General features: G+C 36.1%; 1 pseudogene; it reads left to right on the plus strand.

Annotated features, from left to right (window-relative positions):
* Positions 1 to 11,779: 11,779 nt before the first annotated feature.
* Positions 11,780 to 11,879, plus strand: LOC115526608 (annotated as a pseudogene).
* The last annotated feature ends 390 nt before the right edge of the window (positions 11,880 to 12,269 follow it).

Genomic DNA, 12,269 nt, shown 5'->3' on the forward strand with positions numbered 1-12,269 from the left:
GTTTTTAAATATATTGCATGAATTAAGTCATTATAATCTCCTTTACAATGCATCAGAGAGCTACTAGAATTATCCCAATTTTGCAGGTAGAAAAAAAGTGAGTAACTAGATTGAGTAACTACCCTAAGCTTACACAGCCAGTGAGTAGAGAAGTTACTTGAAGTTTAATTCTTTCTAGAAGAAGACACAATGGAGAATTTTTGCACTTGAGCAAGATTTGGGATGATTTGTCTAAAATGAAGTGATTCCACTAGGTAAGCAAATTGGCCTTAACACCTTAAGTGACAGAATGATTTTGCTGTTCTGTGCGATGACCTGTTGGGAGATTCCCAAAATGTTATGCCACTAATAGGGCTCCCTAAAATCTCAAGAGATTAGAACAAACTCTAGATCTAATTTACAAGCTTTAGGGGTTTGCATACACAAATTCGAGGAGTAGCTCCACCAGGCAGTCTCCATGACTTTCAGGATCCTGAACCCTATGTTTCTTGTGAGGACTTTCATGTTCGATCTTTGATAAGTTGATCTTGCCTCACTCAGATTAAATGCAATTATGCTTAACAGATCCCAGCTTTTGAAATAAGCAAGTTTTTTGCAAGTGGGCTGAGGATATTAGTTTCATTTGGCAATGGTGAATTTTCCATGTTAGCTGTTAAAAATCAACTAATGTAGGAATATATAGAAATTTTTGCTTTCAAAAAGATAATAGCAGCACCCTTTTACAGAGCTTTAAAGGGAAAGATAAATTTTGATCTGGTATCTTTGGGTCCTGAACAAATGTAAAAGATTTTCTTTTTGTTTTTCCATGCAAACAATGCTAACAAACTCTGGTGAACTTAAACAGGAAAGGCATTTATTGGAAAGAGGTGAAGAAATAGACACAATCAAGAGGGGACTGAAAGAAAGCCCTAAATGCCTGGGTGGCTCAGTTGGTTAACCATCTGATTTCAGCTCAGGTCATGATCTCATGATTCGTGGGTTCAAGCCCCATGTGGGGCTCTGTGCTGACAGTTCAGACTCTGGAGCCTGCTTCAGATACTCTCTCTCTCTCTCTCTCTCTCTCTCTCAGCCCCTCCCCCACTTGCGCTCGCTCTCTCTCTCTCTCTCTCTCTCAAAAATAAATATTAAAAAAAAATTAAAGAAAGAAAGCCCTGAAAATTAGCAGAAACCAAGGGAAGATTGGTGTCAAGAAAAACAGATGGCTAGTGCCACCTTTGGACACTAGGAGCTGTTGCTGGTATTGCTACCACTACATCCACCTTGGACGCTACTGGCAAATGCTAGAATCAATGCTAAAATTTCTCTTCCTGATTTAAAGTCTCAGAGTATCAGATTGACCATGCCACTTAATGACAGACAATAGCAAATATCCGGCCTTTTAAGCTTGCCTAATGGAAGGAAGAGCCCTGCCATATACTAAGACTCATACAATTATAAATTGCTCATAAAAGTGGGTCCAAAGACCGAACTGCCAAAAACTGAGAAGTGTTCATAAAAATGAACAAATAAGTTACATTTCCTTTTCATTCATTCAGCAATCCGTCTTTCCAGCCATCCAAGCCAGCCAGTCATGTATTCAACAAATACCTAGTGAGTTCCACATATGGTATTAAGTATTGGGAATTGTGTTGACTATCTTTTGTTTGCCTTTTTCGGCTCATTCCCCACTGTTCTCACTCTACTATGTGCCTCAGATGCCAGTTCATTATGTATAGCCTTATTGGGGCTCCAGTGCCTCCTAGACTCTGGTCAAGTTTAGACAGTGGAGGCACTAGCAAAGATTGAAGGATGGGAGAAGAAAGAGCCAAGAATTCCTCCTCATGCTCCTCCCCACTGGACCACTGTTTGGCAGTGGCTGTATTACTCTGTGAAAGCTATAGTTCCTATCAGACTACCTGGCCTCACCTAAAACTATAGCTTTCACACATTGTGGTAACCACTTGCTGTCTTTGCTCTTTTGGTCTAATGATCAGTGCTTTACCATCTTCCGTTGGTTCTCTTCATCCAGAATTCCTCAGACAGATCCCCTTTTTAAAATTGTCTGCAAATACTCTTTTTTAGATTGCCATATGTCTGTTGTAGGAGATGGCTTTATAGGATACATTAGTCATTAAGAGAGTTAGTCGTTAATCTTATTGTACTTATACTTTCACAATGCTATGACTTTTATGTACCCTCAAGCCCTCTCACATTGAAGAGGCAAGCTTCGCAAATAGTACATATTCTACATCAACATTCCAATCCTGAAATTTGAAAACTGCTACTTCTGTACTCAGGCACTGTGGCAAATTTCCAACACACACATGTGTACTCTTTCTCCTAAAATACTTACTTTAAATTTATCTTTGGGTCTTCCCCTTCCCATTACCCGGTAGCCTTTACTACACAATTAAATGCTTGCTACACCACTAAATGTTACCTAATTCAACCTAGAATATAATCACATGAAGAAATGAATGTAAGCCAACACAGTAGAGTAAGTGCATGTGTATTTGTAATGAGGTTCTTTATTAACCTCATAATTTTATCTGACCCTGTCAGAATGAGATCACAGGATGGGGTTAGAACACACTGCTATGAGTGGTTAGCCACAAACTAGAGGGGATAATAGAAAGGAAGACATTGGGGAAGGAGATGGTACCAGAGTCATAAAACAAATACCGTCAACTCAGATAAGGGGGGCAGAGATCACGTCCAAGTAGGTCAGTGGTTTCTGGTTCTAAGCAGCCAACAATTTAAGGAAAGTCTGTCTGAAAACTAAATAGCAGTAGTGTCAGCATCTGTAGCAAATGGTCTCACCCAGAAAATCCTACAAAATGTAGGGGAACAACATGACCCAAAGCTGGCTTAAATGAGGAGGAAAGGCAGAACAATGCCAGTCTGGTGTGCACAGTGTAACAGTCCTCTTCTCCCTAGGAACCAGTGCACTAGGAAACTGGAGGAATGAAAAACCAAAAACAAAAACTCTGGTACCTGAGGGATGTGTGCTGAAGGAAAATAGCGAGGTGAGCTATCAGGAAAATATCAGAACACTCTGTACACATTTAGGGACTTTAGCTTTTAGCCAGGTGACACCTCCACCCTTCAATATATAGTTGAATGGGAAACACTGATTTGCTATTGGTTCTGAGGAGAAGTCTCCTCTCAAGGTTCTTAATAGTCACACCGACAGCTGAAATAATGCTGTAACTAACTGATACACTAAGCATCCTGGCTTATCTCATCTCTTCTCCCACCCCAAAAAGCTAGATTAATTGGGCTAAATAATGCAACCTGCCTTATTGTTTGAGAACAAGCAGTAACTATAATGTTAATTTACATGGAAGTTTAAAAAGAGGAATCTGCAAAGAAAACAAAAACTAATTTGTAAAGATATATGCATCTTTATGTTTATTGCATTATTTACAACAGCCAAGATATGGAAGCAACCTAAGTGTCCATCTTAAATAAATGGATAGAGAAGAATGAATATATATAAATAACGGAATATTACTCAGTCATTAAGCATAATGAAATCTTGCCATTCTTGGCAAAATGGATGGACTGAGAGGGTATTATGTTAAGTGAAATAAGTCATACAGAGAAATACAAATACCATATGACTTCACTTATAGGTCAAATATGAAAACAAGAAAACCAGAAAGAAATAGACTCATAAATACAGAGAACAAACTTATGGTTACCAGAAAGAAGGGAGATTTGGGAGACAGGCGATTAAGAAATATAAACATCCAGTTATTAAATAAATAAGTCATGGGGATAAATATTACAGCATAGGGAATATAGTCAATAATATTGTAATAATGTACGTTGACAGATAGTAACTATACATATCATGGTGAGCAGTGAGTAAGGTACAGAATTGTCAAATTGCTATGTTGTATACTGAAATAACATAACATTATATGTTAGCTATACTTCAATAGTAGAGAATTAATAAATAAGGAATTTGGATCATTTCTTTAGAAAATTATTCAGAATTTCCATATGTCCATACGGTTTCTTGTGGCAATAATTAGTTCCACAAGTTGGAACTAGAGATAATAAGCAAATAAACAAATAAATAATGAATATATAAAATTGCATGACAAAATAAGTTAAGAAAAAATTGGGCCAAACATATTTAATAGGTATCTTTATTGTTAGAAAAAGAATTTTCAATCCATCAATGTGTATTGCCATTCTCTGTATAATACATGGGCTCTCAAATTGTATTTTTATAGGTAGAGTATATTTTTAATGGAATTATATCTCTAGCAATCAGGATTCCATGAGTTTCAGAAAATGATGCTTTGCATATTCTAAATCTTTTACAGCATTCTGAAGTATAATAGCCACATGTGTATTGAAATGTCAGAAGACCTCTGATAAATACTCCAAAACACTTGGAAATTCTCACACAATGTAAGTGTTAGTGAAGGTCATACAGCTGCTCTTGAAATGCTTCCAAGGACAGTAAATTCTCTACCCAATTCTTTTCTTGCTCTCAAGCAACTCTAAATTTCATAAATGTTTTCTTATATTGAGTTATTATCTGGTGTTTTATAAATTCTACTACTGATTCTAGCTTTGTTTTCAGAGAAAGATGGAACAAATTTACTCAATTTTTTCCTGTGTGTTATCTTTTCTAGGCCTCCTCATAAACCTATCAACCCCAAATCACTCTACCTTCAAATCCTTTAAAATGCTTTACTGAGAATCACACTATTGGGGGGTGTGGGGTTTGATCAAGGCACAGCAGTATGAGACTACAACTTCCCATGTCATGCAAACTCTTTTCTTCCTGATAAGGCCAGAAATTTGCCATCATATCACACTGAGGATTCATATTAAGCTTGAGATCAACTCAATGCCCCAGACATTTTTATGTGAACGACTGCCACAGCATGTCTTCTCTCTCCTATACTTAAGCAATTGACTTTTGAAATCTAAATGCCTATCACTGGGCTTTGCACAGTTGTATATAGGAACAACCTACTGGCTTCCTTTGGTGAGTTAATATAATTTTACCCTCAGAAGAGTTCCAAGATAATAACAATGGCAATGAGCACAATATCAAAAATGGTAAATTACATTTGAATGGCCTCTTAGAGTTTAAAGAGTGCCTTAACACATGTTTTTTTCACTTTATCCCCATAATCTAGATAGAGATGGTGGATATTAGCATCAATTTGGAGATGAAATGACTGAGGCATTAGACATACTGTCCTATGGTACTTATATGTGTAGTAAGTAAAACACAGGCTTAGAACTCTATCTCTTTCCCCCTAATCCTAACTTTCTTCGTATCCCAAATACTTTTCAGTAGAACATATAAACCATGTCCTATAAAGTCAAGAATTTTGTTAAATATGCTCCATTCAATAGTGCCAGCGGGCCAGGGAACTGTCTTCTCTATTCTGCAGCATTTACTAATTCACCATGAACTTAACCAGAGTTAGGCATGCATGCCTAGAAGTGGAGACTGCTTAACAGCAAGCTCTTCTCAGATTCTACTGCTTCTTTTGAAATGCTTAAACAATGTAATTTTCGATGTGTGAACATAGACATTTAGTCATTAACATGAACCCTAGTTGATCTATTTTAACAGTGATTATTTATGAATAAAAATATCATTTATGTGTTAAAAATCCAAGAAAAAATGCTCCCTCCATTCATTATTCCTTTCACTCAGCCTGAGAGTTTTCAAGGATATGGAAAATGAAAGCTGGAAAACATCTACACATTTGTATCAAGTCCATTTCTCACATGCCAGGGTGGACTTTTTCCTTAAAGTTTAATGAAGAAGAAGAATTGGAAACAGATATATGATGTCTTTGAAATAATAAGTAAAGAGGTACTACAGAAACTTGGGAGTTGCAATGCAGGGCTAGATACCTGACAACATGAGACATGTGAAAAGATACATTATTAGCTTGAGGGCTGAGTGGTTATGTGAGGTTATTGTATATATATTTTCCAGCTAAAACATTGAGAATGTCAGGGTATTTGCCCAAGACACAGGAACAAATGGAAATAAACTATTGTCTCAAAAACATAGGGAAAATAAACCACTATATTTTCATTTGAAGTTTTTATTTAAATTCTAGTTATTTAACATACGTGGTAAAAATGGGTTTCAGGTATAGAATTCAGTGATTCATCACTTACATATAGCACCCAGTGCTCATCACAAGTCCCTCCTTAATACCCATCACCCATTTAGTCCACCCCCTACCTCCCTCCATCAATTTCAGTTTGTTCTCTATAGTTAACAATCTCTCATAGTTTGCTTTCCTCTCTCTCTCTTTTTTTCCCTTCTCCTATGTTCATCTGTTGTGTTTCTTAAATTCTATATATAAGAGAAATCATATGTTATTTGTCTTTGTCCGACTGACTTATTTCACTTAGCGTAATATACTCTACCTCCACCCATGTCATTGCAAATGGCAAGGTACTATTCCAGTGTGTGTGTGTGTGTGTGTGTGTGTGTGTGTGTGCACACGCACGCGCATGTGCACATGTGCCAAATCTTCTTTATCCTCTATCCAGTCAGTAGACATTTGGGATCTTTCCATAACTTACCTATTGTTGATAAGGCTGCTATAAACATTGGGGTTTATATCACATCAGTATTTTTGTATTCTTTGGGTAAATACCCAGTAGTGCAACTGCTGAGCTGTAGGGTAGCTCTATTTTTAACTTTTTGAGGAACCTCCGCACTGTTTTCAAAAGTGGATGCACCAGTTTGCATTCCCACCAACAGTGCAAAAGAGTTCTCCTTTGTCCACATCCTCACCAACAACATTCTTGATAAAAATCCATCACAAAGTAGGGATAGATGAAACATACCTCAACATCATTAAGGCCATATACAAAAAACGCATAGTTAATATCATCTTTGATGGGGAAAAACTGAGAGCTTCTCCTCTATGGTCAGGGACAATACAGAGATGTCCACTCTCACCATTATTGTTTAACACAGTACTGGAAGTCCTAGCCTCAGCAATCAGAAAGAAAAAAGAAATAAAAGGCACCCAATTCAGCAAGTAAGAAGCCAAATTTTCACTATTTGCGGATGACATGATTCTCTATGTAGAAAACCCAAAAGATTCCTCCAAAACATTGCTAGAACTGATACACAAATTCAGCAAAGTCACAGGATATAAAATCAATGTACACAAATCTGCTGCATTTCTATCCACCAATAATTAAGCAGCAGAAAGAGAAACCAAAGAATTGACCCCATTTACAACTGTGCCAAGAACCCTAAGATACCTAACAATAAAACTAAACAAAGAGCTAAAAGATTTGTACACTGAAAACTATAGAATACTTGAGAGAAATTGAAGAGGATACAAAGAAATGGAAAAACATTCCATGCTCATGGATGAGAAGAACAAATATTGTTAAAATGTCTATATTATCCAAAGCAATCTACACATTTGATGTAATCCCTATCAAAATACCACCAGCATTTTTCACAAAGCAAGAACAAACAGTCATAAAATTTGTATGGAACCACAAAAAGCTCAAATAGCCAAAGCAACCTTGAAAAAGAAAAGCAAAGCTGGAAGCATCACAATTCCAGATTTCAAGCTATACTGCAAAGCTGTAGTCATCAAGACAGTATGGTACTGGCACAAAAGCAGACACAGATCAATGGAACAGAATATAAAACCCAGAAGGGGCGCCTGGGTGGCTCAGTCGGTTGAGTGTCTGACTTTGGCTCAGGTCATGATCTCATGGTCTGTGAGTTTGAGCCCCGCGTCAGGCTCTATGCTGACAGCTCAGAGCCTGGATCCTGCTTCAGATTCTGTGTCTCCCTCTCTCTCTGCCCCTCTCCCGCTCATGCTCTGTCTCTCTCTGTCAAAAATAAATAAACATTAAAAAATTAAAAAAAAAGAATATAAAACCCAGAAATGGACCCATAACTATATGGTAAACTAATCTTCAACAAAGCAGGAAAGAATATCTAATGGAAAAAAGACAGTCTCTTCAACAAATGGTGTTGGGAAAACTGGACAGCAACATGCATAAGAATGAAACTTGACCACTTTCTTACAACATACACAAAAATAAATTCAAAATGGATGGAAGGCCTAAATTGGAGACAGCAAACCATCAAAATCCTAGAGAACACAGGCAGCAACCTCTTTGACATCAGCCATAGCAACTTCTTACTGGACATATCTCCAGAGGCAAGGGAAGCAAAGAAAAAATGAACTATTGGGACCTCACCAAGATAAAAAACCTTCTTCAACCTTGTTGAAGGAAACAATCAACAAAACTAAAAGGTAACCTGTGGAATGGAAGAAGATATTTGCAAATTACATATCTGAGTCTATATGTATCCAAAGTCTATAAAGAATTTATCAAACTCAACACTCAAAAAAATAAACAATCCAGTTAAGAAATGGACAGAAGACATAAAAAGACATTTTTCCAAAGAAGACATAAGAATAGCTCACAGACACATGAAAAGATGCTCACCATCATCTATCAACAGAACATTAAAAAATGAACGATTATTATACAGTCCCAATCATTGCCCAGAATTGCTCTGAATGATCAAAACTAACAAAGATGCACATGGGGGAGGTGGATAACTGAGGCCATCTGTCTCCAGATCCTAGCCTGTTAGGATCTAAAATGAAAACCAGAGAAATCAGATCATTTTTCTGATGATAACCTCCATAATATTATTGGTACAAGCCCATGCTGAATCATAGCATAAAAATATTTAAGATGTAACCACATGAGGAGGATGTAAAAAAAAAATTGTTGTTGTCCAAAGATACTCTTCATTTATTAAAACCAAGAAATAATCAGTAAACTCAGTAGTAATGAGATTTTCCAAGTTTAGCTTTTGCAAATAACTGTTTTTGTCTAAAACAATACTAAGCATGATGATGATGATGATGATGATGATGATGATATATAATGAGCAAAGAAACTAAAATTCTGTGCTTTTCAATGCCAAGCAAATGTTTTTCAAACATTTTCATTTCATTACTGTAACAACTACATGATAAAATTGGGGTAGATTAAAAAATTTAGTCATGCTATTTTGTAACTCCTGTCATCAAGATAAAATCTGCTTAGGCAAACATTAATCTGCCATAGCCCATTGAGTTGCTTTGACCAATAGAATATAGTAGACATGATGTATGATGGCAAAATTCAACACATTACAGCCAGAAAGGAGACTCTTTAGTTGAAATAGTAAGTGAAATAAGGAAATTACCATTGGAATTGAAAAAAAAGAAATTATAAAACCCTTGACAAACTTGTCACTTTCACTAACTTGTATAATGGAAAACATGCCAAATGAATTTGTATATTCGGTTAAGGAAATTTTGAAGTAGAATATTGAAAATGTCGTTTGATTTTTGTGAGCAATGTGGGATAAGGTAGGGAAACAACAAGTGCACTGAATAGAAATTCCTCTCATTTCAAATCAGAAGGTAGACAAAATATAAAAAAAAATATAAAAAGATAAAAATATTAAAAGCAAGACATATTTGGTTAGTAATATAAAAACCCGTTTCACAATTGTTTAGTCTCTCTCCCACCACCTCGAAAAGAATCTCAAATTAATAAATAGGCTTCAGGATGGAGAAAAAGTGAAGAATGAGGTAGTAAAACTCTTTGTAAAACCTATGTAAGAGTTAAGGTGGTACGTAGGAAATCCTTCTCCTCAGTCTCTGAATCAAAAGGGGTTGCACTAGAGCAGCATTATCCACATCTGCGCCTGAAGCAAATTACAAGAGTGTGGACATCAAGCCTGATGCCATGATTCATGGGACTTGGAGAGTTTGAATCATACTCAATGTATTTTGCATGGCAGGGCAGCAGAGGGGAAGAAAAATCAATACTGACAGAAGGTGGTCTGTAGTTCATTGTTGTAGAATGGTCCCAGAAGAATCATATTTCTTGGTATCTAAGCCTTTGTGAAGCCCTACCCACACTGGTTCTTGCCTTGGGCTTGTCATTTTGGTTCATAAGACATCAGCAAACATGAAACAAGCAGAGGTTTGATAACTACCAGCATACTGGGATCGCCATCTTGGAATTCTTCTACTACTCAATGAAGAAGCTTCAGATAAAAGAAAACAGGGGAAGGGAGAGCCATTCTAGACATCCCAGCTGAGGCACCAGTTATATGAGTGAAATTATTTTAGATCATGTAGCTCCATGGCATTACCTAACATACCCTGACTTCTCCTTGCTTAGCAAGCCAAGATTCCGCTGATGGCCTGCCCTAAATTTGTTAACCTTACTCTCCAGTTCTTCTATCAATACATGTTCTAGTTGGATCCTCTAAACTGCAGATTGCATTATTTCTATCACTGCTTATTACAACAGTCAAAAGGGAAAGCTTATTTGCCTTTGCTAAATTTGGGAGAGACCATCATGATTAGTTAATAGACTATAATCACTATCATTCTGGTCTTAAATTTGAATTTCCTTAGGACAAGCTATTTTATTATAAATGAGTTAAATAATTATGTCATCTCAGAAGTAGAGATACTTTGAAGTGTGTTATATATCCAATAGAAAAATCTCTTTCTATTTGGCACTCCTAAACTTGTCTAGCAGCCATAGTGAAATAATTGAGCTTGGTAATATGATAAGTCAGCATAAAACCTCCAACTATAGGTGTTAATGCATGAACTGAACTGGCTATTTATTTTTTATTCATACAAGATACTAAATTATATGAAAATGTATCTGTGTTTCTCAAAAGAAATGACAGTGTCACATAGTAAGAGCCCAATAAACAGTCAAGTCAATAGATGAGTTCCTCTTCTAGAATGTGCTTTGCTTTGACAAATTACAACTTTCCTGACAAGTGGGAATGCTAGCAAATATTTAATGTATCTTAAAGGTCTAATACTGAGAATTCTGCCACTACTTTACTAAAGATTCATTCATGTGACCTCCTCATATCCGTAATGAGTATTTATTATTACCAAATAAAGACACTGAAGCTCTAAATGATTATAACTTTCTCAAAATTTGACAAATTAACCAATGGCAGACCAAATGCTTTCTAATTCTCTGAGTAGAACTTTTTTCTAAGCCAATGTTTCCCTGGCACCTGTCTTTTGGTGGCATTTTTGCTACTGTGAGGCTCTAACCCCATAATCTGTACTATAATTTACTGAGTTTATATTTAATAACCTCACATGTTTTATTTTTTCTTTAGTTTTCTTTAACATTTTTTTTTATTTTTGAGATAGAGACAGCGAGTGAGCAGGGGAGGAGCAGAGATAGAGGGAGACACAGAATCCAAAGCAGGTTCCAGGCTCCAAACTGTCAGCACAGAGCCTGACACGGGGCTTGAAGTCACGAACTGTGAGATCATGACCTGAGCCAAAGTCAGACACTCAATCGATTGAGCCACCCAGGTGCCCCTCACATGTTTTATTTCAAATAAGAGTTGATATATTATAATAATTGGACAGCTAATATAATTTACTATACATGAAAGACAATTATGAAATTAATTTAATTAAAGCAAATTATTAAATGTTTGCTACATATCATTGACTCATGAATGCTCTGAGATGGTGGCCCATTCTCTTTTAAGATCAAAAGAAGTTAGCAAGGGGAAGATCTATTAACATCAAATGGGGACTTTCTCCTTGACATATTTAGATGAAATGATATAGAATGGAAAATTGGATTTCTTTGTAATAATGTGCCTGCTATTATTTAAGCATTATTTAAAATTAAATTTATTTAAGTACCAACCATATAGTACATGTTCAACAATTTGCAAAACAATGAGCTAGTGCTTGCTTCAGTTGCACATATACTAAGTTTGGAACGTTACAGAAGACTAGCATGGTCCCTGCACCAGGACGCAAAGCAGTACTATAAGTCATATTGCTTCCCCAAATCTGGTGGAGTACATGCTCTTTATCCTATTTTTCTTTCCATATTATACTTGTGTACTGAATAGTCATATCCAGATATTTATACATAAGCTTCGCTCAATCTCTCTACATTATTTTACAAAAGATGCTGTTCCAATGGACTACCTCTATTCACATGACATTAAACAAGTCTATGTCAATTTTAGAGTTAGTGCATAAATGTGTTTTATTGTAACTGACTAATGAAATACATTTCTCAAGTCAAAATTTAGATAGGTTATTCAATTGCGGGCTTATCTTTCTCACTGTGATCGTTTCCTAAGACCTCTCCAACTCTTAAAAAAATTCCATTTCTCAAATTACTAGTTTTATTTTATTCTTAATTTTCATTGCAAATTTATTAAG

The sequence above is a fragment of the Lynx canadensis genome, chromosome D1 (assembly GCF_007474595.2).
Source record: "Lynx canadensis isolate LIC74 chromosome D1, mLynCan4.pri.v2, whole genome shotgun sequence".
Taxonomy (NCBI): domain Eukaryota; kingdom Metazoa; phylum Chordata; class Mammalia; order Carnivora; family Felidae; genus Lynx; species Lynx canadensis.